We start from the raw sequence: 27,423 nt of genomic DNA, 5'->3' as shown, positions 1-27,423 counted from the left end.
TTATTGTGCTAATGGAACAAATTTATTGAATACCATCCCCACCAGGGAATAGGCATTATATTAAAGTGCTGGGTGTCCAGTATAAATTTCACAGGAGGAGAAAATTCCAATTTCATTCCTTTTCTATGTAATGGGACTGTAAAAAAAAGTTGATTTTAATTATGTGCTGTAACAGCTTTGAAGACGAATTGTTGTTAAATGGATAATTGCTCATCACTATAGACATAAAATACTGAGAGACATAAAATTAGCAATCCAGGTAGCCTTGCATGTTATGATGGCAACTAGTTTTCTAACACCAATTACACTTCATTTTCCTCCATGCATCACTGTATTTACAGGCTGGAAATGCAAAAGAAGTAACTTTAATATATATCTCCTGCTGCAGTCAAACTTCTTTTGTGACTGGAGAGGATCTATCCCACAGAGAAGCTGAGTGTAAGTCACTGTGCTTTATAATTCACATGGCTAAGATTCAGCAGGTGAGAATGAGTAATTTGGTAGCTTCAGGGGGTGAGAAAATCATTTCAAGGCATCCAAAAGTCTGGCACATAAAAAACCCCTCTGTGTGTCACTTCTTCAGAACTGTCAGTATGCAAGGGACACAGAGTCCAGGCCAGCATCTTAAACTCTGGAAATGCAGAGATTGAGAGAAGGGCATTCTAGCTTCTGCCACCAGAAGACCAAGCATCCAACACATCATTGCAAAACGAAGGCCAACCTGTCTCCATCCACCAGCCAGAAAAGCAAGAGCTTCAGGGGACTTGAGTGTTTTTATTCCTGATAGCTTTATTCCATGTCATAACAATTTTCCAAAACTGTTTCTTGTTCTAATTTTACCTTTCTATTTCATTAAATCATCATCATCATCATCCTTAAAAATGAGTGAATCTTAAACAGAGAGAATAAATTAGCCCGTCTCCTCAGTCAAATGTTATTCATAACTTTATAACCTTTATCAAGCATTTTCTTATAGAGCAATCATATGCATAAATCAGTAAATGAGCATAGGATTGCAGCATCAAACTTAATGGGAGTTGGTTCTAAAACTATCTCTATGAGATTGCACTACTAGACTCTTTTTTAAAAATCATCTTAAGCAAATGGCCCCAGAGTCTCTAATCCCCCCCCCTTGCAGGGCAGTGGCATAGCATTCCCCCCCCCCCCCCGGGGTGGTTGCCCTGAGCACAAAATTGTTGGGGGCACAAAATGTCAACCCCCTATGCTGCCTCAATACAGTGTGTGCTTCTGTTGCTGGACTCCATTGAAAATGGCTTCCCCATATGAACCACTAAGTGACTTCTCCAGACAATGGAACAACTCTTCTTTCTTATCTCAGCAGCTGCTGTCTCCTGGGTGATGTGGATGCCATTAGGCAACTGAAGGCACATACATACTCCATCCATTTCCCTTCCTCTCACCCACTCCCCTCTGCATGGCCCCAGCCACTGGCAACCCACGCTACACCACTGCTGCATGGATCCGCAGTGGCTTGTTACAATAGTTTAGTTCAGTATTTGGAGTTCACACCTTTTTAAACTAGCTGAACTCACTGAATATAAATATGTTTCACCCAAGTTTTAAACAGGTGCTGCAATGTCTCTGTTTACAAATCCAGAACAATACAGCTGCAATACTGCAATAAGTCGTGCAACATGAAATTAGCTGGCACAGCAATCAGTGCATCCCATTCTAAGCACATTTTTTTGCTGATGCAGCAAAGTTTTGGATTGGCCCATTAGGTATGAAAATAATTCATTACCATAGTAATGGTGGACTGACAAAATAATTAAGCCACAGCACTCAGACCTTAGCCAGTTTACTCTTCTTAATTCAGCGAGGTCAAATTGTCAAGGATGGAACTAAACTTACTTAAATTTAAATATTCCAATAAAATTGATTTATAAATAAGGCTATTATTCAGGCAAAAGTTATTTTAGCATCAATGTTTGTTGCCTTAAGGAAAATACAAAGCTAACATTTTATTTCAATAAGAAGGGGGGGAAATGCTGTATATCTTCTGTCTTTTATATCTTTCTAAGGCCAACCAGTCATAAACAAAAATTCATCAACAAATGTGGCATCCAAGGTACACAGGAGAAGAAATCAATAGCTTGACCCTCAATTATCCTTATAAATAGGTCCATCATGAATAACACCCAACAATTAACTAGCTTGCCAGGAAAAGAGCAAGAATTATGATTATCCAGATGGTGCATTCTCCCCCGCCCCACAAAAAAAAGTTTACGCCAATGGTTAGCAGCTGGGTCACACAGATGACAAGCAATTCCATATACACTAGCTGCCATGTTGAAATAAAGAGAAAATGGTGGAAACTCAAACCAACAAGGTGTGTGCTTTAAGATAGCATGGTGCTGTACAATTACTCTGGGCGGGGAATCAAATGTTGGTGTAATAAAAACATTTCAATAATAAGATTGTGTCTCAGTTAGTCACAGATTATTTAAACATTCAGATTAACAGCACAATACTGTTCATGAAAATCCCACAACAAAGCTGCTGCTATTATGGATGCAGTTTAGGTGAGAGAAAACTGGGTATTGCCCATACCCACAGAAAGAGCAAACTATTGAGTTATTTTGCTCAGTGGCAGAAAGAGAAAAGAGAATTAGCTGGTCTGACACTGGAGTGGCCAAGTGTGCTCTTTTACAGAGGGCTGTAATTTATCTGACAATCTGTTTGGTCCCGGCTGGAGAAGAAGACTGTAAGAAGGGAAGGCAGAAAGTTCCTCTCCAGTATTTACAGTGGACCAACGAGGAGCACCTAGCCTCAGTCTTTCCTACTACGGGGAGCTGCATTGTATTTATAATATTTGAATTATAATAATTATTTCTGAATTTGCACATGTAATTACAAATTTGCATATGCATGCTTTATGCAAATCTGTGCCCTATTTTTGGCTGGTTGGTTTCCTCTTTCGTGGCAATGTTTATGTGGACAGCCTAACTAGCCTATCTGCTTCTTTTCTCCATCTCTCTCGATTGTACTTTGCTTTACTGATTCCCCATTGCTGCATGCATTCTTTGATAAGAAGGTGAGAGGACTTGTAAACAAATAATAACCGAAGTTTGGGTAGGCTTGTAATGAAAGTCAAAAATGTCCAAGCTGTTCCCTTCCCTTTCACATTTCTGCAAATCTACCATCCAATGACAGTGATGGGCAGAATGAGAACTGCTTGGGTCTTCAGTTGGCTCCCCAAAGCATTACCAACAGGTGTTCCCAAGGCACAATGTCAACAACAACAACAAATTTCTTTTTAAAAAACACCAGCTTTTCCTGAGATGTCTCTGGGGTTGGTGGAATGTAAAAGGAATAAGAACGTTCGTAAACTTGGAAATGGGAATTCACAGCAGTGTGAAAACTTAGTTTATTTAAAGGATCTGAGATTAACCCTAAAGAAGTGGGGAGGGATTTGATGTGGATTTGGGCACACTGTGAAATAGCTATAGCAGTTCATAGTTTTAGTAAAACTGTTGGAGTAAAACTGACTGTCAATCATTCTTGATCCAAATATAGCATACAGTTGTTGATACTTGTTAAGCAAACCCTGCAAAATATATGATAGGTATCATGACCACACTCACAATCAAGCAAAAATTTAATTAACACCATCTTTTCAACAAGTTCTTTCCTGATATAACTGACATCAGTTGATATAAATAGCATCAGTTGTGCTTTTTCCAGTAATAAGCATTTCAGGTTATAATTTCTTGCTGTTGCCTAATTATATACAATAATATAGCATGCAACAAGCTCAAATTAGCAAGGGCAGAAATACTTCAATATTCTTGTTCATTATAAATCAGGTTATTTGAAGGCATTTAATTAACATTGTTAATGAATGGCTAGCATTATAGTATTTATGCCACAATATGCACACAGCCAATGCCTCTTAACATCAGTCCTTTGCCCTATTCAGTATTTTTATATCCAGCACTGTAATGAAAAAAGGAAATGTGTTGCTTGGTGTCTAATTTTCAACTGATATATGACCGAAGCACTGTAAAGCAAGTGAAAAGAAGCACATATTGCTTTTCAGGATTCCTGTGTAGTTGTTTCAAAGAGACAGAACTTGAGTCTTAAAACAAATAAATTGAACAGTTGCTTAATTTAGTTTGAGTCTGCTTGACATTATAGCAGGCTGGTGGAGATTGTTATGACCCTCTTGGTGCCTTTTGTGTTACTCTCCATTTCAGCACTTATTCTAAAAGTATTTGTATTACAGTAAGTGGTCATCACTATGCAATGGAAATATTCTATATGTGTGCAACTAGGTTGGCCGAACTTTACATGAACAGGGATTCTATTACCCCAATGATCCGCATCACTTGCGCACAACCAATGTGATCACAGTTACATTATCACCAGCAACAAGAACTCCATTTAGTATAAATTTGGATGGGGGATGACAACAAAAACAACACTGTTTTTCCTAGCTTATTTTGAGGTGAATATTATAAGCTTTGAATATCTGAGCCAGGCAGTTTCTGGCGTGGTGTTCTCAAGTGGTGGGTTGGGGAATTCACTCTGCCTCAGTGGAGCATTCCCAGTCACGGTGAACAGGCAAAATAAGGGGGAGTAAGGGTGACGTGAACCCCTAGAAAGGTCTGAGAGGAGGTCTCAGACCGAAAAAGGCACCAAGCAGTGAAGAAAGGGATCCTCTGTCGTTCCAGCACAGTTTAAGTGGAGGAAGTCAGAGGGCTCTCAGCGCAAGAAGGACGCAAGCCTGACCGTGAAACGCCCCGAGACCCCCAAGGAGAAAAGCACCAGGTTACTCCATATGGTAGATGGTGGGTACAAACGCACTCCCGTATTTCTGAAGATGAAATAACAAAAATTGATAGAAAGGGAGAGTTGAATTCTTACGGGAAAATAACAAAGATGGAGTGACGAAATAAGGCTGAAGGAGGTCCACCGTGTTTGGTGAATAAAGCTGGGACCAGAAAGCTCTATAAAAGGACTTAAGAGTGAGAAAGTGCATACTGAGAATTAAAAGGCAAAGGAACTTACCGGATTTGGCAAAGAAGAATCAAAACTACAGAGTTATTAAAAAATCCTTAAAAAATATTATCTAAAATGTATAATCTATTATTAGAATGGGAATTAAAAGATGAAGGTGAAGGAAGTTATGATTAAGTGGGCTAGAGATATAGGCAACACGATTTGATTAGACCAAAGGGAGAAATTATGGAAATATGATATCAAATTCACAGCCTGCATCACAATCAGAAAAAATATAATGAAAATGATATATCAATGGTATTTAACCCCAGTCAAATTGGCGAAAATTTATAAATCAAAATCTACTTTGTGCTGGAGATGCAAAACAGAGATAGGAACCATGTATCATATGTGGTGGGAGTGTGTTTATATTAAACAATTTTGGAGTGACATTCAAGAGTAGCTTTAAAAAATGCTTAAAATATCATGTAAAAAACCCCCAGAGGCGTACCTCTTGGGAATTATATCAACTGACATTCCTGCAGCTAGGAAAAAAGTTTTCTTATATTCAACCGCTGCGGCCAGAATGATTATAGCAAAAAAAAGAAAAAACTCCCTCAATAAGAGAATGGCAAAGATTTTGTGAATATATAGAATCAGCAAGACTTACAGCAGTGGTAAGAGGCCAATCAGACCAAAAACTGATAGAGGAGTAGACTTGCGTGAAGGAATACATCAAAAAACATTGTTCTGGTATTAATATATCAATATGCAATGGATGAAACTTATAGAGTAAAAAATTAAGAAGAAATGGGTATAAGATGAGATAGTGAAAAATAATATTGATAACACAGCAAAAAGAAGAAAAGAAATAAAGGAAGCCACACAGAGGTGGAGGGGAGTCAAGATTTATGTCTGTTAGTTTGTATGTTTGTTTCCTTTTTTGTAATCTAAGTTGAGAGGTGTATGTATCTATGTATAATAAGTTTGTTTAGTGTTCTGGTTTGTATTTGTAAGTATTGCATTTATCAATACAAGTTTTAAAAAGAAGAAGAATATCTGAGCCAGGAAACAAGAACTCCAAGTATATATGTAGTTATCATCTCATATGTAGTTATCATCTCTTCTCTTGGAAGAAGCCTGTGTCAACTATGGCCATTAAGAAAGCATGGCTAAGCAGGCCTCAGAAATCATGTTGCTCACCAACCCCTTATGAAACCTATTGACGTTATTTTGACTTGACTTCCTTATTATGCTTCAAACTTCTAGATGCATTTCAAAAGCCTATGAAAAATAATAACAGTGAGTATTGGTGACACTTTGAAGAGTAACAAGTTTATTGTGGCATAAGTTTCATGGAGTACAGTCCATTTCATCAAATGCATGAAGTGTTATCCTGAATTGAAAGTATATTCAGTGGTACCTCGGGATGCGAACAGGATCCGTTCTTTTCACATTAAGACTCTCCTCCCTGAAAGAGAGGGGAGTGGTTGTGGGCGGGAGCCCGAGCACCGCCCCCGCAGGGGGCGTCAGCCCCCTGCCTCTTCTGTTCACCTGGCTGGCGCCCACGCCCCATCGGCGGGCACCCAACCCGGTGCCGCCGAGGGGGCGTGTTCAGCGGACTATATTCTGCGGCACCAGCCCTCCCCTCGGCCTCATTCTTCGTCGCCCCTTCAAGAGTCACCCACCTTCCACTCCCTTTTAGCTCAGGGTCTAAGCTTTCCATTGGCCTTGCTATGGACCTTAGGTTGGTCGCCCGGTTGTCCGGAGGCCTGGTAGGAATTCTTCCATTTGGCATTAGGCCTTTTGGTTTTTTCGTCTACCTCGTAGCAATCATCACAACTTTCGTGGTATTGGTGGGTAGGTTAGGCATTGGATTAATGTGTTGTGGTGTGTTGGAAGGCTAGGTGTGGCCATCGCCTATGCCTTCAATTTTGGGTATTCCGTTAAAGGAATCTGGCGGCCGTGTATTCTGTCCGATGCCTGCTTGGCGGGAGGCCATGGCACGACCCTCGGTGACATCAGGGGAGAGCCTATAGTTGGATTAGCATGAACAGGCTCCACCTACTGGTGAATCAACCCCCTGTTGTGGTCATCCAATGCCTAAGCCAATACCTTTTTCGCTGCTGTAACCAATAAAGTTGTGGCCTTTTCTTGCCCATAAACCATATATCACATGTCCTTGTGTATTCATTCCACCTCGCGGTGGTCGGGTCCTCGAACCACAACTTTGTGCCTGCAGATAATCAGTTGGCATGTAGCCTGTGACCTAAGCTAGAGGGTGTGGTGTTTGGGGTTTTTTAGCTACAAAATGCTGAATTGATTTGATCTTACATCAATTTTTACATGACTGTCTGCATGATTTCTAAGCAATATCCAACAACCTGATCCTATGTTATACTATTACAGCAGCAACCAATCACCGGATTTGGTAGTAGGTTCACAAGGAATGTGTGGGGTTGGGCTGAATGATTCCCTCACTGAAGTGGAATTGTCATAAATGAAAAAAGATATGCACAAAAGTTGTATTAAATTAAAAATATACTAATACCAGCAAAATAGGTCAAGTGAATTGTTGAAGTTACTTAGTTGTTTTATTATTATTATTATTATTATTATTGCCCTGGGGTTACCATTTGGGTTTCCTACCTCAGGCATCAAATAACCTGGGCCATTTCTGCATGTGGATCCTCTTCAATGGTGCATGATAATTGTATTTTTGCTGCCTTTGGTTCTGGCAATATTTCATGGATCAGGCAGCCAGGAATATTAATACTAAACTCAATGAGAACAGTCAGCCAGCAATTACAGAACAAAAGCATAAATGAATGAAATACAAGCTATGGCAAGGTTTAAGGCAAGCAGGTAGAGGCAAAAACATGTTTGGTTGCCCTTGATTTGAATGAAAGGTTCATTGACAATACATAACCTAACCAAGATGGGGCGGTGGTGGGGTGTTTTTCTTAAGCAAAACATTTCTTCCAATTAAATAGAAAGGTTAAGCAAACAGGTTAACAGACTCCAGTGAACAGCATCTGCTTGGTCTGTCAAGCACTTGCTTACACACAGGCATCACATGTATTTTTAGATGGTGTTAAGAGGCACTCAAGCATGTATTCCTAAAACACAGAATTTCAATGAGCTCAACCCATCTGTTTAAGCGTATGTTCCGAGAAGTTACTGTACGTAATTCAGTCTCATGCTTGCTAATATTAGGTCTGGGGTTTTTTCCAGTGGGTAATACATGCAGCACACATTTAACTAATGTGATAAACATAAAGCTGTTTGGAGCTGATTCTAGCTTTTTGATAGCTACAGACCACTCCAGGAAAGCTGCATTGGTTTTTATCTTGCGGAACAGCCACCCTGAAGTTAGTCTGTGATTAATAGCAGCTGTTTCCAGAGAGAGCAAATAATATTGCAGAAAAGCTATCCGGACACCTAGTTGGTTCAATGCTGTCTATGGGAGAGAAAAACTCATTTTTCCAATATGAGTTGCATATTGATATTTGCATTGTCAAGTTGGTTCTTTGTGTCCAGAAGTTACATGATAACTTTTCAATGGAGAGGTCGATGGGGAGCAACCCCACAAATGAAAAAACTCAAATAAAAAAACCCCACACAAAGTGTTTTCAAGTCCTTCCAAAAAGTTTTCTGTTAACTTGAGAAACATTATACTGAATAACTATTGTTGATATATGTTGATAGATGCAAACCATCTATCATGGATTGTGTTCATCAGTCAGATGCACATTCAATTAAATCAAGGCAAAATCCCATACTCTTGTGCATTACAGAACAAGTATAAACAGATCATTACTTTCCAATTCATGAGCTTTTTCTAAAAGTAAAGCACACAACTACAAATTTCTAAGTATTAGAGATGGGGTTCACATTCATGTACCCACAATTTCTTCTTTATGAGTCTATAGCTCATAAAATGCATGTCATCTCAGTCCTTCACATTTTTCAAAAATGGCATAATTGATTTTGATTTTGCAAGAACTCCTTATGCAATGCATTTCACTATTTGCAGTTTTACTGTTAATTGTTTCCTACAGTCACAAGGTATCCATCTAGGGGTGTTGTAATTTGTTTGTCTTGTGGAGTCTTTGTTTTCATCATTGCGTAATACCAACAAGGACACAGTCCCATATTTTTTAAATTATTATTGTAAATTTTATTTATTAATTTGGTATCAAGGCACGCTATAAAATAGTAAAGAGGAGCAGGGAAGAGAGGCGGTTGATGTTTTTCTGTAATACTTAGCAGTAGCTTTTTTAAAAAATGCAGTAAGGCTGGATTCCTAACCTGAATTACCTGAAAGTAAGCACAACTAATTTAAATGGGACTTACTGCTGAATAGACATGGTTAGGAATGGATAACTGACTAACCTGGTAAAATACATAAATTGTATTTTTTTTAATGTCAGCCATTAGTGAAAGCAACAACATTTTGTACTTCATGGCAAAGTGTGTGTGTCTCTGTAAGACCTTTGCAGAGAGAGAGAGAGAGAGAGAGAGCGTGAGAGAGCGCTACCCCAGATTAAGCAATACATCTCTCCCCCCCCCCCCCACACCCTCGCCCACACATAAGATCAGGAGACAGGAACAGAAACAGAAACATAACAATGAATGTTAATGGTGACTATCATCACCTCAGCTCAACAGAGTTCAATGGAATACACATTTTAGCAGCACCACGGACTTGACATAGAAATGGGTGGCACAATTATAATGGTATGGTTCAATAAGTCGCTAGCCAGTTCCTTATTTTTTTCAAGAGCAAAGAAATTTGTTCCATTAGCTATTACCAATACTTGCATGAACCAGATCAAATTGCAGAGCTTGTGAATGACCACAAGCAAGTGAACAGGGCTCAGCTCAAGTGCAAGTTCCATTATTGCAAAGAACATTACGACCCCTACTAAATATTTGTGGCCAAGTCACTAAGATCCCCCGTCAAAATTTCAAAGCAAGGAAACTTAGTGCTAAAAATCATATGATTTTACTGACTTCAGCAAAAACCCAGCTGCAAAACATTTTTGAAATGTTACAGTTCCTCCACATATACATTTACAGTCTCACAAAGAGAATGTGTTTTATATACAGTATGTGGTGACATTTAAAAGTGATAAATTGTATGCATGACTAGAAAGGAGGAGGATTTCTATGTTCCTTCTGGTGTCAATAGAAGCAGATCTCTGCAATCATTTATATAATAAAATCAAAAGTACCATTACATTTCTTCCTTTTCTTTTGAAGAAGTACAACTACCTAATGAATAATCAAGTAAAAATTAAGATAATGAGAATAATTCAGAACATAGCTAACCTCCTCTACCTTGTTTGAATAAGGATGGCACTTCTGTTGTCATAAACTTATTTCACTACAATGGAAATATTCATGTTAATCCTTATAGATTTCTAGAACAGAGATGAAGCATTAAGAAAAGCAACACTTCACATTTTGAAGATGAACCTTGAAGTAATTTAAGGCAATAATAACTCTAGAAGAGGAAATAATGAATTATATTGGCAAGAACTTGAATTCATAGTTGACCATTGATACTAAAGTGGAAAATGCAGCTGTGTTTTACTATAACTGAGTTTCCTGACCTGTGGATCACACAATACAGAGCCAGAAAATGTGGATGGACTCAGATGCTGATCTAGAGATATTCTTGCATAATAGCAGGATGAGCCAGGATTCTCCCACCAAACAGATGGTAAGTGCTGTCAACTTTGACATATTGATCAATGCAGTCACTCAACTGACATGAAGGAACAGGATTTAAAAGAAGAATTAGGGATGGATCTGCCAGTTCTAGTTCTCTCAGTTTCTAGTTTTTCCAAGAATCTTAAATTCAGTTCTGCACCTTTCTGAAGCAAGTTGTGATTCATAGAATCATAGAATCTATTAGGACCATCTAGTTCAACCTCCTGCAGGAATATGCAGCTGTCCCGTATGGTGACTGAACCTGTGACTTTGGCATTATCAGCACCAAACTCTAACCAACTGAGCTATCTAGTATTGGTTAAAAAAAAAAATCCTCATGAAAATCTGAAGCATTTTCTCCTAATAAACACATTTTCAACTAATGTACATATTTTTGCAAGCAATTCTTTTCCTAATATAATACATTTTTGTAAACATTGTCTGGTTGAAGAACTGCACCACAAAATTTGGATGTCTGCATTTTGAAGAATGGCTGCACTTTGGTTCTCACATAATTTCAAAAAGTGTGCATTTGATAGATTTGACTTCAAATCTCTTCCCCATCTCTAGCAGGCTGATTTATGTCCCCAAAAGCTGAGTGTGGGCTGCTGACTACAAATTAGAGTACTGTACATGTCTTTGAGAAAAGTGAACCACCTTTACTCCTAAAACACTACTGTGCTAATCACAGAAAGAAAGCCATGTGGATTTCTCACCTGTTTTGGTTCATATACTAGTCCCAGTCAATCATAGGACTAAGGACATGTCCTCCATACTTGGATTGCAGGAGGAAATGGGTTATAGTGCTGCCTATGCAGATACAGAATTTGGGCTGTTAAAGAGCCCTGGCATTGTCAATATGGTAGCTCACCAGAAGTACGCTGATGACAGCACTAGTATTCTAGTCAAAAACGGCCAAAGGACTGTGGGGGATTTTAGGGAGTGTGTGTGTGTTAAAATGAGTCTTCTGGTCCTCAGTATATCACTGGAGTAATTTGATAATATTAAGAAAATGAAAACGAAGGCCACACATCCAAATGTAGTGACCTTGTGTTCTATTAAGCATTTGTGTGAGCATCTTCCAGAGGAAGAAGTAAAAGTGTCATCACTCAGGACAATGAAACATGCACTGGACAAAGTGTAATTTTACATTAGGGAATATCTGCTTTGGGAGGCAGATGGCCTGGCTGATTTAAAAGGTCTTTTCTGCATTTAACTTTGAAGCAACGGAAATCATCTGGAAATGAACCTTGAACTAACACTAACCTTAATAGTTGGAAATGAGCATACTTTCCCAACGACTTTCATTTTGGGCGCTAATATTTCTTTGCACCACATTCTAAGCTGCTCCCCTACAAGTCTCAAAAACAGCTTCCAGCATGGTACAGTGTGACTCCTATTGAAAAGAATGTTTGCATGTATGTATATAACCCTTAAAGAGGATGAAAGAGGAGAGTGAAAAATATGGTTTGAAGCTCAACATCAAAAAAACAAAGATCATGGCCACTGGTCCCATCACCTCCAGGCAAATAGAAGGGGAAGAAATGGAGGCAGTGAGAGATTTTACCTTCTTGGGTTCCATGATCACTGCAGATGGTGACAGCAACCACGAATTTAAAAGACGACTGCTTCTTGGGAGAAAAGCAATGACAAACCTAGAGAGCATCTTAAAACGCAGAGACATCACCTTGCCAACAAAGGTCCGTATAGTTAAAGCTATGGTTTTCTCAGTAGTGATGTATGGAAGTGAGAGCTGGACCATAAAGAAGGCTGATTGCCGAAGAATTGATGCTTTTGAATTATGGTGCTGGAGGAGACTCTTAAGAGTCCCAGGGACTGCAAGAAGATCAAACCTATCCATTCTGAAGGAAATCAGCCCTGAGTGCTCAGTGGAAGGACAGATCCTTAAGCGGAAACTCCAATACTTTGGCCACCTCATGAGAAGAGAAGACTCCCTGGAAAAGAACCTGATGTTGGGAAATATGGAGGGCACAAGGAGAAGGGGACGACAGAGGACAAGATGGTTGGATAGTGTTCTTGAACCTACCAGCATGAGTTTGACCAAATTGCAGGAGGCAGTGGAAGACAGGAGTGCCTGGCGTGCTCTGGTCCATGGGGTCACGAAGAGTCGGACACAACTAAACGACTACACAACAATAACAAAATATAATCCCTAGACTTCCATGTGAGTGTATATATTGCAGTCCAGTTGTTACACCCTTATAGAGCCTTCTCTAGCTGCACAATTCATGGTTTACTCTGAAGTCCCATTTTGTTACACTCTAGTAAATTCATTTGGAATTGCAGTCTAGGACAATTCGTGTTGAACACAATACAACACCCAATCCTGCACAGGGACACATGGGCATCTGTACAACCAAACTGTGATCTATATTCTTGAGCAGTTCAGTCCATGTGTGATGTTTCAGTGGACCATGTGTGCAACCACTTGAACAAACATGTGTAAAGCAGGATGCAAAAACAACCCTTATGGTGTGTTTTTTTGTGGGAATCCAATTAAAACAGGGGAACGAAATACAATTCATCAAAACGTAAGAAAACACAAAAATGCACAACCTTTGGCAAATGTATAGAAAGAATCTATAATGCTGCATGTTGACCTCGGAGATTGATCTTAAGATCAAAGTCTGTTTAACAGATTTTTTTGCAAAATGTACAGCAGGATATCAGGAGTTCAATAGTGGAATGGAACAAGTCCCTTAATTCTTGGACATCAATTTGGGTACTTGGTGCTGGCATACTGCCAATAGCTTTGAGTCATCTTTGCTGATGCACACCTACTCCAGAACACCCACACACACTCTTTTCACTTTCACCTCCAAAATATGTACTTTTAAAAGGTGGTCCTCAAATTATTTCAGTGACTATGAGGGATCCAGCTCTTTTGCCAGTTTCAGAGGGTGAAAGCATAAGAAGCATAGTGGATGTGGTTGCTAGGCAACCACTTGTGCTTGCACTCCTATTCCTGGTACATAATCACCAGGAACTCCCCCACTAGGATTTCCAAAGTGACTGTGCCAAAGGTTCTGTTCCCCATCAATCATGATTGCAATGACCTGGATACTGGCTTCCTGTGCCACATGACAATGATAGCCAATCAGAAAGTCCAAGCTGCTATTGCCTTTGATGCTTCTCCAGTCCCAGGTTGAGCCAATGTAGGTGAGAAATCTTTAGCGTACCAATATATGAGAATCTTCCCTTCTGTCATTATCACACACCATATTTCCTCAATATCAAGATGCCAAATGTGATGCAGACCCAGTTGTGCAACGGTGGCGACTGGCAGCATAACAAATCTGATGCACTGGCTTCTAGGTGTTCTGGAGATAGTTACATAAAGGTGCATGATTTAACAGAATAAAGGAAATGCATGCACACTCCATCCTGTACACACATACTCGATCCTACAAACACACACAAACACACACACACACACACACACACACACACACACACAAGATATAGTAAGATCAGGCTTAAGACACCTTCATACTTTTACCTTAAAATCTTGATCAACATATCAGTGCAGAATATAGTTGTCCCTTTTGTTAAGCTCTATTGCCTTGAAAACACATTATATCAGGTGCCAGCAATGCACCGTAATTACCCTCTGATGTGTTTCTGATTGGTTTCCAGTAGCTGTACTTTTCTCAAAAAGCATTAGGTCATGCTGGACACAGCTGCCCCCGTGAGCTGCTCTCTGCAATGGTTACTAAATGAACTTTTTGAGAGTGAGCTATTGATAATGACTCTGAAACAATTTATTCCATTCTCAAGCATTTGGTACTTTGAAAAGTGCTCTCCCCCCTGCAAAACACCAACTCCCCCCTTAGGCATCTTTGGGACATGATTAAGAGTATGGGTTCCTTTGGGTTGCCGGAAAAGGAGAAATATATCAAGCTGTTACCCATTAAAAAAATCTCCCTGTTTCTATCGATTAAGTATCATTACTGGGATGTGGGCTGACCTTGACTCCTTGCACATACCCTTTAGGCCATTTCTACCCTCTCTTTTAGGGAAAGATGTATACCACATCTGGCTTTGGTAACACAATTCCACTTAAAGCACCACTGGGCATTTTTGTTCCATATTTAAAGATGTGTGGTGCTTAAAGTAAATGTGATCTCCTTTTCATGTGCGCCTCTTTGCATGTTGGAGAGGGCTACACACAGAGAAAATAGGACCCACACTGATCATTTCTACTTAACCCATCTCCCTCCTACCCGATTCCCTCAGGACTAGGCCTATATATAATTTTGCCAATTTTTATTGAAAGAGACAACCACCCTCTACCACAGCTTTCATCAACTTGGTGTCCTCTGGATGTTTCAGATGACAGATCCAACTCTAGCTCCATTGTGGTGGATGGGGCTGATGGGATTTGTGGTCCAAAAGATTCCAAGGACACCAGGTGGGTGAAGGCTTCTCTATCACACACACACACACACACACACACCCCAGAACTTAATTTGAGCTAAGTCTTACCAGGGCTGGTTTCCATGCCAGGGATCAGCATGGAACATGTGGTATAATAAGACTGTTTTAAAGTATATCCAGAGTATAAACTTATTTTATGAAGCCTTTTACTGAACTGGATCATTGATGAGTCCAGCCCTCATTGAAAGGCCAGGCTAGATGCGATTTTAACCATGTCATTGCATTTAAGGGAAAAATCCACCATCCATCCATCTACCTTGAGGCAAGGTGCTTCCAGAAGATGTTTTGTCAGTACTTAGGGGGTGGGGTGGCAATTAGTATTTGAAGGAACTTTGAAAGGCACCAGTCAGCACATTAAAGAATTCATCTTTCATAGTTCACAGTCAGGGAGAGTGGGGTGGCAGTGCTGAATTATGCCCCCTTCAGCAAAAAATGCAGATCTGTTACTATATGCCTCACCTCTGCCTGAATCCCGAAAGGGCCATAACTAGCCCCCACAACTTTGGAATACGGAACTGTTAGCATATGGCTGTTTTAAAGCAGGTTTATGTAGGAATTACCAATGATTATGGTGATGAATGCAATATTTAGGTTCCAGAGACTAACATATTCTGAAACCTGTAGGCTTTATGCAGGGATGCTTGTCAGATGAGCAATATGTCAGAGCACATAAACACTAAACTCTGAGAACATTTACTGCACTGTCCAACACAAGATTGAGACTCTGGCAAATTTCCCATAGAGTGTTTCAGACCCTCTGTTTCATATGAACTTATGCCAGGCCTTCCATCTGTGTTGCCACAGAGAAAGATGTGATATTGGCTCAGACTTTCTGGCACCATTTTGTGTGTCTCTTGTGATCTGGTCTTTGATAAAGTGTCTGCTGCAGATGTCAACTAGGTCAAGCTGAAAGGGGAAAATGAAATGGTGCAGCACAGAGAAGAAGCAGCGATTAAAATAAAACCCAGCCCAAATGGTACCCTTGAAATCTCCTCTTCCAAAAGGTTTAGGGATGTCACATCTACTTTTCCAGTCAATGTTACTTCCATCAAAACAGCATAGGTCCTCATGTTGCTAACATTTTATAATATTCCTTTTATAACAACAATAAAAAATAATGTTCACAGTGAAGCTGGAATCCAGCCGAAACCCTCTCTCTTTTACACATCCTATAAATCTACATCTTGCATTCTCAGTCAGAAGCTCAAGTGTCTGCACATAGCGCAAGCAAGTGCCTGTCAGTAAAGAACAGCCTCAGGAAATGTATTTTGTTTTCTGTCACCAAGGAAGAACAATAATCTACTGTGAGGCAGACAGAGAATGTATACTAGCTAGCTGCAAACAACCAATCTGCACTGCCACTGTGTGCCTTCGCTAGCCCAGTTCAGGCAAATGTCTGAGGTATTCTGTCAGTGTGTGACCAAGGACTGGCACATCAAGTGTTGAAGCGTATAGGAGCAAAATCAAGGGCACAGAGGGCAGTCTGATCAACATGGGCAATGCTTCTTGTCCTGATTCTACTCACAGACACGACTTGATTTCTCATGACATCACTAGTCAGGTTACTTAAAAGGTCAGTTTTCAAGGATGTTACTTGCTGGTTGCTGTGTTAGAATCCAACGACTCCAATGTTGCAAACAACATCTAATCTAGCAAAATTTCATCTGGTTTTATCTTGGCACTCAGAGGCAATGTCTGGCCACTACCAAACATTCATTAAGTTTGCTCTCGGATTTAATTGCTCGTCTTTCTAATTTTACATACCCCATTTCATTGTCATCCATACATTAAAATAATGTTTACTTGAATTTCCTCAGAGAAATCAGTTGCTTGTTTTTCTCTTTTTCTGTAATGAGACAGGAGAAATTAAGTGCTCCAGTTAATGAATATTTAATGGTTTATTTGTTTGGGGGGGGTGAGGATTAAAATTTGCCACGGTCTACAGAGTTTTAAGCAAAAATCGAAAGAAATACACACACAAACACACATATACTAAAATTATTATGGGCCTCATGAATCATGGATTAAACCAAGGATCATCAAACTTGGGGGAGGGTGCCTTGGGTACATTTGGAAATTTGAGAAACTGCCATTGGGTTGCTTCCCTCCTTCCCATCATCCCCACAATAGACAGAAAGAGACATTCTTTTCAGTTGCTCATTTTTCTAATCTTAGATTCAGTTCTCCACATTTCCGCATTACTTTGCACCTAAAAATAAGAAGCCCTCATGAAAATTCACCATTTTAATGTGAATTTCTCCTAATCTGCATATGCTACATTATATTTTGCCTAATGTACACATTTTTGCAAGGCAATTTCCTCATAAATAATGCATTTTGGTATGTTAATTCCACCAATATGTGCATTTATATGGATACTTTACCACAGTTTCTATAGACATTTTTGTACATTTTGGCTGGAGAACTGCATTGCAAAATTCAGAGAAAGACTCATTTTGAAGGAAGGATGTGTTTTGGATTGCCTACCGTTTCTGAAAGTGAGATTTGAGTATAATGACCTCAAAGTGTGAACTGAATCAAATTTCTTCCCCAACTCTAGGTCTGAGTAAAAGCCAGTAGTGTCAAAATAGAACCTCTAACTAGCATTATTTTACACAGAAATTAAAGCTTACATTGATAGACTGCACAGCACAAATCAGGGGACATTTTCAAGGGCACCATGTTGCTGACCCCATTATTAAACGAAACACATTCCTTTTTCAAACTACGGTTATGCTGGAAATTTCTACAATTTTTCAAAACCATTCTTCCGCTTGCACGGCAGGATTTTCCTCTATCCCTTCCTCCCATGTGCTACTTGTGCCCTCTAAAGTTGCTCCTAGGGATTGGGGAAAGCCCCATAATAGGTTTAGGGACTGTGTGGGGACTCATGGGAGAAGGAGGTGGAGGAGGTCCCACTGCTCAAGCAGACCTGACATGCATACCCCACTTAGAACTACGATGAATTCCTACCCAACGAAAACAGGCACATTGTCAGGGATGAACCAGAGGTCTCATGTTCCCCAGAGGGAGGGGGGAGCCTGGGAGCGGAAGATGTGGATGAGGTGCCCGAGGGGGAGGGAGGCAACGAAGAGAGAGAGATTGGAATAAGCCCAGAAGGGCTGGGGAGACGGAAAGTTCACAGGGGTTAAGCTCAGGCTCAGAATCTGGGGGGAGGTTTACAGCCGCCTCAAGAGGTGTGTGGTAAAGAGGAGAGTGGAACGATGGAGTGGGAAACTTCGCCATTTTATGAGCTGTTGGAGAGGCAAACGCAGGCTTCAGCAGAGATCTGAACTGAGTGACTCTGATGGATGAACGATGTGCTAATGACCCATTGTAAATAAAGACTATAAAAACATCAAGAGGCTCCTGTGGCATCTGTGGTGAGGAGAGACGCCCACAGCTCTGACACACATGACATCCAAAATAGGACCCTCATTGTGATGTGTCAATCACATCCTCTAGAGCAGCTGCTCCTGATTAGGTAAGTACTGCAGACCCCCTGCTTTTCAAAAGCCAAGCCATGGACCTCCTACTTTTGGAAAGGTTGGTATCTCTATGGTAGTTTTTGTTATGTAACTGGTGCCACAAACCCCCTGGGTGGGTTACATAGACCCCTGCAGTCCGCAGACCACCAGTTGGGGACCACTACTCTAAACGACTGATGCAGTATTGGTGCTTTCCTATGAATTAAACGTATAAAGCTGTAAATATTTACACAAAGAAAGGGATCTGTTTTGTACTTCATCTGAGACAGGTTTCTGTCATTTTTCTGACAAAATTAAAAGTCCCATGTTCATTACCAGGTCAAATTTTTAAAAGTTCTTAAGCTCATGTTTGTGGCACATTTTCAAAAATGAGCTTTATTTAAAAGAACCTCTTAAGAACGGGCTGGAGAAGAACAAAAAGGCTAGGCCTCTTAAGAGCTTAAGGGGTTTTTTGATGAAAAATTATGTTCTTTCAGGATCAATGGTATAACTGAATGGCTACTAAGTAATAACAATTACTCTGCATTCAATTCGCATAGAAACCAGTAGTACTGGATAGTCAACCAAGGACTTCATGCTCTTCTAACTGCAATTATTGTAAGTTCCCAAAGCAGAATTTTTGCTGGTGCTCAGAATAAGTATGGTACTTAAATTCCCTCCACTTCAATTATTTGCCTCATTGATGTACTCTGAGACCACTTTGCTCCATACGATGGGAAAGCCAGATAAGGCCCTTGGCAGTTCTATCTTTATTGGGATGAATTATTTATCATAAAAACAAAATAACAAATCGGAAGCTGAGGAAAATGGAGCTGATGCTAAAGCCATATGTTGGCCTCCTTCGATTCTTGGCTCTGTGCAGTCATAGTTCTCAGATGCCAGGAAGGCCTTTAAGAATGGCTAGCAGTGCAGTCCTATACATTACATTAACACAGCACTGGAAGTAGCAATTAAGGTTTGACCTCTTCCTAATAAACTGAGAGGAAGTTATCTACTGCTTCCACACTTTTCTGTCGCTTGCCAGCAAAAGGTCTCCTGCGTATTCATGTGAGAGCTGTATTTAGGCCAATGTGTCATGGTGCTAAGTAATGTACTTTTCAAAAGACAAAGGATGCTGCTGAGGTCAAAGGAGATAAACAAGGTCAAGGTAAAAATAATGGCTGCTACTTCACCCTTTTTGGAGCTACGGTTTTCATGAGCCTGGTGCTCATAACCTAGCAGTAGATCCCCTGTGCTGCTGTCTCTGTATGTCAGGCATTTAGTCCATTAGGTGTTTCGTTTCAGAGGAGATTTTTCTGTACATGTTTAAAGGAAAGAGGCATCATGGAAGGCAGGGGATGGCTCAGTCGGTAGAGCCTGAGACTCTTAATCTCAGGCTAGGAGATCAATCCCCATGTTGGTGAGAAAGATTCCTGCACTGTAGGGGGTTAGACTAGATGACCCTTATGGTCCCTTCAAACTCTAGAATTCTATGGTTCTATTTTGTCTGGAATAATAAAAGTTGAGCTGCAGTCTTGTACACGTTTAACCGGTGTGAGCAAGCTTCTTTGGTAGATGGGTTTTCACACATTTTAAGAGTCTCGTGAATTAGAATCTCTAGTGATGGTGGCACATATTGGGAGATTAATCTGGTAACTTAGTCACACAGGTCTTAATATGGGGATATTTACTGAACACATGCACAAGCAAAATATGCACATTTAATACTGCAGTAGTGAATATCTTAGCAAATATGCACGCAAACACTTTTCTTTGGTTTTCTATTACACATGCACTGTTAGAGTTGTTGCAAGCAGAATCCCTGGTCTGCACTTTCTGCAGAGCAGAAATGAATGTTCTCCATCACAACAAACAACTGCAAAACTTTACTGGAAACAGTCTTAAAACAGTTACAATTAAATGTTGCAAAATACAAAATAATACATTGCTTTTAAACAAGCAAACAAATGTGATTCTGCATTCTTTAAATCCTTAATGTAGTTCGGTAACTTTCCTCTCTCTGCTCCCAGAGAGAGATCCTATGCAAGCATCTTGCTTGTTTAAGATCGCTCACCTGGAGTTTATAATGCTGCTGGTACCAACGACTAACTAAGATGCTGAGTTCTCAGGTTTCATCTTCCTGCCATGAGAGATCACTGCTTGGGTTTCCAGGATAAGTCATCCATTAGCCTTGAACACTCTCTGAGCCACATTTTCTAAAGACAAACCTCTTGAGTAAATTTAATGCAAACCTCTCTACATAGCATTTTGGCTTTGGTTTGGTTAATAACTAGCAGCATGAATAGGCCCCTTTCAAGAAACAGCAGATTCACATCTATATCCATTGCCTTACTTTTATGAAAAGTTTCAATATCCCACTCTGTGCAACACAAAACTGTCAACAATGAAACAGTTCTTTTTGCTATTGATGCAGTTTTGCATTCAGTAGTTGTTTTCAATAGTTCATGCCCAGCCTTAAGACCACCAAAGCATAAATATCTGCTGAAGACACAACATATATTAAACAAACCAAAGATTGGTGGAATTGCTGTGCATTTATTTAACAATCAATCAGTTGGATACGGCATGCAATCTAATCACATTTCTTATTGGCAATTGTGCTTTCTTTTCTGATAGTCCTGTGAATGCTTTACCAGGTTCTCTTTATATTTAACAAACATCAATGGGGAAGAGACAAAAGAAGAAACTCATTTCATTCGTATGGGTCAACAAATTGTTATAAAACAGTTGTATTTATCCATTGTATTTGATTCATGAAAGCCTGTGTTGATTGCAGTAATTTATCCAATGCTTCTACGTTTCAGCTACTTACATTTTCAATCTCTCTGTGTGCCTATTGTGAATTGCTGACCACTTCTCACCAGCTCAAACTTCAGAAACTTTGGAAACAACATAGTTAGAAATTAGATTCATAGAATCATAGAGTTGGAAGGAACTCAGGGGTCATCTAGTCCAACCCCCTACAATGCAGGATACTCAGCTAAAGCATCCATGACAGATGACCATTCAACTTCTGCTTAAAAATCTCAAAAGAAGGAGAGCCCACCACTTCTTGTGGGAGTCTGTTCCACTGCCGAAAAGATCTTCCTGTCAGAAAGTGTTTTCGAATGTTCAGTCGGAATCTCCTTTCTTGTAACTTGAAGCCATTGCTTCGAGTCCTATCCTTCAGAGCAGGAGAAAACAAGCATGCTCCCTCTTCCATGTGACAGCCCTTAATATATCTGAAGGTGGCTATCATATCTCAGTCTCCTCTTCTCCAGGCTAAACATACCCAGCCCCTTCAAGCGCTTCTTGTAAGGCTTAGTTTCCAGACCCTTGATCATCTTGGTTTCCCTCCTCTGCACACATTCCAGCTTGCACCAGCCCATCACTTTTTCTAATAAGTTTGATTAAAAAACTGCACTGGAAAGAGCAGGGAAACAACCACTAGCTGGCAATATCATAGAACCTCCATGTGAACAAATTATTATGAATGCTTGGGCAGTCTGGATGCTCCCTCCATCCCTCAGAATCGTTTTCCTTCTCAGAACTCCAGTCTTCCTGGAAGAGGAGCCTTGTAGTATCCAACTCTGAGCATTTCCTTGTTATATAGCTGAAAGTCTAGTCAAGCTGGAGTGACTTGAGCAAAGCTTTCACTCTGAATTTGCCAAGCTTTATGCTTATATTTACAGTTATAAATATGGGTAGAATATGCTTCTTCATGTATTCCTTTGCTAGATGAAAAGCTGGGATTTAAATTAAATTAATTATGCCATGCAGAGTTGGCAGAATTTGGTCAGGATGCAGTATGTTTGGGGAGAGGTAAAAAAAAAGGGGGGGAGTTATTCAAGCCATCTTCTAGGGAGGTTTCCTCTTTCACCTAGATGCTTATAAAGATAATTTAGGAAGGTATCACAACCTGTAGGTAGCAGCTAAAGAAATAATGCAAGGGTGCCAGGAACTCAGCAGCCAATTTTTGCAAGCATGCTGGATGGAAGTTTCTAGCATAGGGTTCCCTCCCGGAGCTAATGGCATCAGACCCTAGTTTAGGCAAATGTTAAAGCCCTCCTGCCCCTGAGTTTGAGTCCTGATGGTCCCCCTCCATGGCAGCTGCTAAGTAAAAAACAAAAATAGGTCACATTAAATGCTTATACACATTTAATATCACATCTAGTGTGGTGCTAAATGGAAAACTCCCCAAGGGTATTTTTATTGATCTGTAAACCATTGCGGGAGCCTTTCTAGTAGAAGAGTGAATGAAGGAAAGATCTATCTGAACTCTAGTTCCAAACATTTGTGCTGATGCCCTCGAAAAGTGTCTCACACACAAATCCCCAGGTTCTTGGAAATTTGAAAAAAAAAAATCCGAATTTCTCACTGAGTGGAATACTCTCAAAAACATTTTTGACGGTGTGTGTTCCTTTTGATCATGACCAGGATTAAGAGATGTTCAAGAGCAGCAGTACACAGGACATTCACATATAATTGAAACTCTGGATGAATAAAGCTATCATTAACTCAGACATATCTCTTCTAAAAGATAGCCAAACATCATCTTTAAGGGGATGGGGTGGGGGCGAACACTTACAAGAAAACATCAAACCTTATTACTCACATCCTCATTCACATCTTTCTAAAACCATTTTTCCTTGGTGCAATGCAATGCTATTTTAAGGAATGCCTTCATACAAACATTGTATTTCAATGAAAACCTTTATTTATATGTTGAAACCTGAGCTTTGAAAGAATGTCCTGCCCAGATGAATAGCTTAGATGAATTCAAAAGTCAAATATCAGAAAAGAAGCCATTATGAAGTGAAGCAATCTTGTGGGTTTTTACAGATTTTTCAGAGCTCCAATGACAAACCAAACAATGTTGAAAATTATTGACTGTGCCTGCTATGCACAAAACAATACCCCAAAGAGAGTGACTAGATTAATTTGGCCATTTGTCTTTTTAAATGTTAAAACTCTCAGTGCAAGTTCTTTGTTGTTTGTCAATGACACTGAAGTTTTTTTGTTTGCAATCTAGCCCTCTAAATAAATATTTTTAGAAAGCAGATGACTGTGTTGTTAGTAGCACTGTTGTTCTTGCAAAGTAGAAAGCACAAACCTTGGTTCTTTGTGAGATGTTTTTATTCTGTTGAAGGACATGACTCAATAGTTCAGGTTATTTGGCTCCACTGAAAGGCAAAGTGAAGATATTAATGTGTCCTCCTTTCAGGGAGATATATGACACTACCATTGCAATATTCCTTACCATGGAATTTTCCGGCACATTAAATAGAAGGTACCACCTACAGAGTACTGGAGTGACGTCTCACCTGTACCCATTGGGAATCTGATAAAAGGGCATTGACCAGCCTAGGACACAAATAAATGATCCTTTTCATAGTTGTACGCCATGTCCAAAAGGCTCCAGAGGTTAATTAGAAGGCTCATTGCCAAAACCTCTCCCCTTGCAGGAGTCCATGGCTAATTAATCATTTTCTAATCAAGTTTTTTTAAAAAAAGACTTACATCAATTAGCAGGTCAGTTTTCAGTGCCCTGACATGGTCAAAATGCTCAGACTTTATAGCTTGGTTGTTGGCATCTGTCTCGGGAGACAATGGAGGAGAGCATCTTTGGGGGTGAAGTCAAACTGTTGGAAGGTTGCAGCGCTTGCTGTGGCTGTAGAGACTGATGCAAAAGAGACATGTTTTGTTGCAGCTGGGGCAGATGAAGGCATCCAGTTATGGTCAAAATGCTGAGACTTTATGTCTAGTTGCAAACAAACGCCTCCATGGCTTCCATGAGCATGTCCAAGAAAAGACAGAATGCACACACTTATAGTTTTCATACTGGCATAGCAGCATAGAAAGATGTCTTATACTAAGGCAACTGGTGCATCTATCCATCTGTCTACCCTTACTTATCAACAAATCTCTAGGGTTTCAGACTGGGATCTCTCCAAGCCCTACCTGGCGATTCTGGGAACTGAACCTTAGACCTTCTGTCTGCAAAGCAGTTTCTCTGCCACTGGACTATATTCTATTTTAAATAGAGATAAGCCTGGGAGCCCAATCTTCCCCCAACATTGCTGCTTATCCAAGGGTCTTTCCCCGTTGTAGTGCACCAGAATCATCTCCTTTCCCATTTGAGCTGAGATGTAGGTCAAGAGATCTTTAGTCATCTTCCTAGCATGAACACCAGCAGAGACTTTAGCAGAGCCCTCCACTTACTTTTCTCAACTGGTTCTTGCCACTGCACAGGTTGCACGAGAGTGAGCTGAATAGGTTGGAGATAGAACTTTTCTCACTCCTGTGCTGCCTTTTCTCTCAGGAGAGAAAGCGGCCAAAGCCATGACCCACCAAGGAATGGAGTTTGTTGTTGCTGGCCCTTGAATCCCTGCAGATTTCAGCTTATGGGTCTTGTTAAAATTAGTTGCCTAATACTGGGGTCTCTAAAGGCCAAACTGCATCTAAAATGGGGTGGGAGATCTGTCGTCAGAACTGACTCACATTCTTTTTGTTTGTGCTTGAAAACAGATGCAGGGAGTTTCAGTTCTGACTGTAGCAAAGCCACTTGGGGAAGTGGGATAATCAACTCTTTCCTCCCTTGCTGCTTTCTCAAGTGAGAGCCACCACCCCCTCACCACCAAAAAGCTTCTGTATTTCACTAAGGGGGAAATATGGGTACAGAATGCTGTGCTTGTATTTTCTTTCATATGGATAAACAGTAGCTGGAAGAGGAAAAACTTGAATTGGGAAAACAGTACAGGGGAAAGAGGTTAAAACACCTTTTATGTCCAAATGAAGGCATCAGGAGTTCCAGTCATGGATCTTCTGCATCATGTGTAGTTTTGGCCATCTAGGAAACACAGCGGTGGTGTGGACAGGACCTACTAAGTCTCAATCCTGATTTTGTACCACAATATGTTCCTTTAGAAAGCACCCATAGATCAATCTAGCCCAATTTTATGGTCCTGCGCTTAACTGTGATCATATCTGATGCTCAAATCCCAGACTCTCTTGTACATGTACATTTCTTATTATCTCCATCCATCACAGTGGCAAGGCTAACCTCTGTGCTTGACTTTTCATTGCAGGTTGGTTCAAGACGGCATTATATAGGACTGGGGAAAGGATTTATATCCCAGACTGAGCATTCAGCAACACATACCTTACAGCTCCGAGTAATGCAGCCTTCTTTCATCTGGTGCTCATTTTCCTTCAGTTGAATCCCATTACCATCCAAGCACCCCGCCTGCCTGAGGCAAGCCTCCAGCTTGTTTATCTGCAAAAGGGCAGGGGAGCAGTGGAATGGGACAAGGCAGAAACTTAGCAGCTGAATGATAAGATGTAATAAATCATTGTTAGAGCATACATTTAATAGGTCCAAAATCCTTCAATCCTTCTTTTTGCTGCCAGCAAACTAAAGATAGATTCATATACAAACACATTCTCTTTCCAGCAAGTAATTTTCTACGTTCAGTTCTTGGTGACTATTACATAAAGTGTGATCACACAAATAGACCCAATACATGCTAGGTTCTTAAAATCTTGAGACTTTTAAAATCAGACTGACTAGGGGAAGAGAAGAACGTGTGTCCCAATTGCCTGCAAAATAACTTGCCACAGAGCTCTTCTCAGTGGGACATAATGATTAATGTGTTATATTTAAATGTACAGCTCCCCTTATCCCATGGCATCAGGGCAGGTAAACACAATTTTATATAGCAGAGATAATTATCTGTCCTTGAGCACTAAGTCTAAAGAGCAACAAACATTATTCAGGAATTAATAATTTTCTAAAGTACCTCCTGAAGGAAACAAGGTGATTGTGCAAATTAGACTTCTAAATCGGCTCAAAAACATCTACCTTTGTGAATGATCTGTGCACTCTCCGTGTGCTGATGGACAAAAACTGGAGAGTCTTTGAAGAGCTATGGAGGTAACTTAAGAAACTCCTTATGCTCTGGTTTGCATACTACTTTACCCCATAGTTAAAATAAACTATGGTTAAATGTGAATGTACCGTGTGTGCGCACTACTGAAATCGTGGATACTTCATTCCTCCCCCATTTGGTCGGTCACTTAAATGTCTTTCATTAGCATCCCCAAAGAATGAGCTAGGCTGCAAGAGTGATGGTGCCCTCTGGGCAAATGGGTGTGCCTCCCCACCTCACCTAACTGCCAGGTAGACAAAACAAAGGTGAGTGTGATATGAGCTCGGCAGAAAGCAGGTAGAGAAGCTGGAGACATAGAGACAGGTTTGCTCTATGCAAAGCTTTGGTGCTTCTCTGGAAACCTAATGGGGAAGCAAAATCTGTTGGGGTGTTCATACTGCGAGCCCCTCCATCAGCTTGTATGTATGTGAAAATAAAACCATATATCCGAATAACACCACAGTCTCCACTGAACTTTGTTCCAAAGAAACCAAACCCTGGGTTAATCTTGGAACTCTCAGGATTTCTCACCAGAAGGGTATGAAATCAGCTTTCTAGGCTTTCTCTGAATACAGTTCTAGCATAATGAAGCGGGGGGCAGGGGCGGATTCTGTCTCTGCAAGCATTTCAGGTGGCCAGATGGAACAATTCTGCTTTCCCCCCTCTTTGTGCTATTCTGGGGGTTCTCCCAACACATCCCCAGCCAATTGCTGGGGGCACACGAGTGGGGAGAGGAAGATCCATTACATAAGCAGAAGTCCTTGCACAGGGCTTCCACAGACAGGGCTCATTAGGTGAATTGTGCCCACAGAAAATTAAAGCATTCTATAAATCCACACTATGTGTTATCCAAGTAATCATAATAAAATAACTATTTGCTGCGTTTTGAG

General features: G+C 40.3%; 1 long non-coding RNA gene across 2 annotated transcripts; it reads right to left on the bottom strand.

Annotated features, from left to right (window-relative positions):
* On the bottom strand, positions 1–26,235 carry LOC310681805. Of its 2 annotated transcripts, XR_014513637.1 has the most exons (5): positions 26,169–26,235; positions 25,768–25,881; positions 24,126–24,285; positions 23,719–23,788; positions 1–136 (listed from the first exon to the last, which is right to left on the bottom strand). It is a non-coding gene; the product is annotated as an uncharacterized lncRNA (long non-coding RNA). The 2 variants fall into 2 exon arrangements; XR_014513638.1 differs by lacking the exon at positions 26,169–26,235 and having other exon boundaries at positions 25,768–26,062.
* Between the last annotated feature and the right edge of the window lie 1,188 nt (positions 26,236–27,423).

This window comes from Podarcis tiliguerta, assembly GCF_965153285.1.
Source record: "Podarcis tiliguerta genome assembly, chromosome: 7".
NCBI lineage: Eukaryota > Metazoa > Chordata > Lepidosauria > Squamata > Lacertidae > Podarcis > Podarcis tiliguerta.
The sequence above is the reverse complement of the archived record's forward strand: the minus strand, read 5'-3'. Positions and strand labels throughout refer to the sequence as shown.